Source organism: Condylura cristata, unplaced genomic scaffold (genome assembly GCF_000260355.1).
Source record: "Condylura cristata isolate star-nosed mole 26May11 unplaced genomic scaffold, ConCri1.0 scaffold00014, whole genome shotgun sequence".
Taxonomy (NCBI): Eukaryota; Metazoa; Chordata; class Mammalia; order Eulipotyphla; family Talpidae; genus Condylura; species Condylura cristata.
In genome coordinates this window covers 51,089,593-51,090,112 of record NW_004567115.1, presented here as the reverse complement: position 1 = coordinate 51,090,112, position 520 = coordinate 51,089,593, and positions in this window count along the sequence as shown.

Genomic DNA, 520 nt, shown 5'->3' with positions numbered 1-520 from the left:
CCGATGCCAGCTCTTAAATCCATTGTATCCTGGCTTTCTCCTAGAAAACCACTCAGGCTCATCACAAAGAATAAAGACAGAAAGAACGAACCCAGGAAGCTGCTGCGTCCCCACCTCAAAGGTCGACTTGCTTGCACCCTGGCTAGAGGCCAGGGCCAGCCCCCTCGGGCAGCGGGATTTGAGCACAAGCCGCTGTCCAGTGCAGCCCGAGCAGCGTGGAGTCCAGGCCCCGTGGCTAGTGTCCAGCTGCAGGCTTTGGCGGGCAGCTCACACTTAGCTGCCCAGAGCTGGCCAGCAGAGCAGGGACAGTCCAGCTGGCCCGCCTTGCTCCATTCGGCCCTGCAGCTGTGGGCATGAGGTGGGAGGGGCACCCCTCCTAGCCTTGCCCCCCTCTGTCTCCTGACAGCCGCCCCCCAACCTGCCAGCGCAGACCTTGCTGATTCCTCTCCGGGCTTCTGTCCCTCTGGTCTCCTGGACCTGGCGCTTCCCACATTTGCAGACAACCACCTTGTTTCTGTCT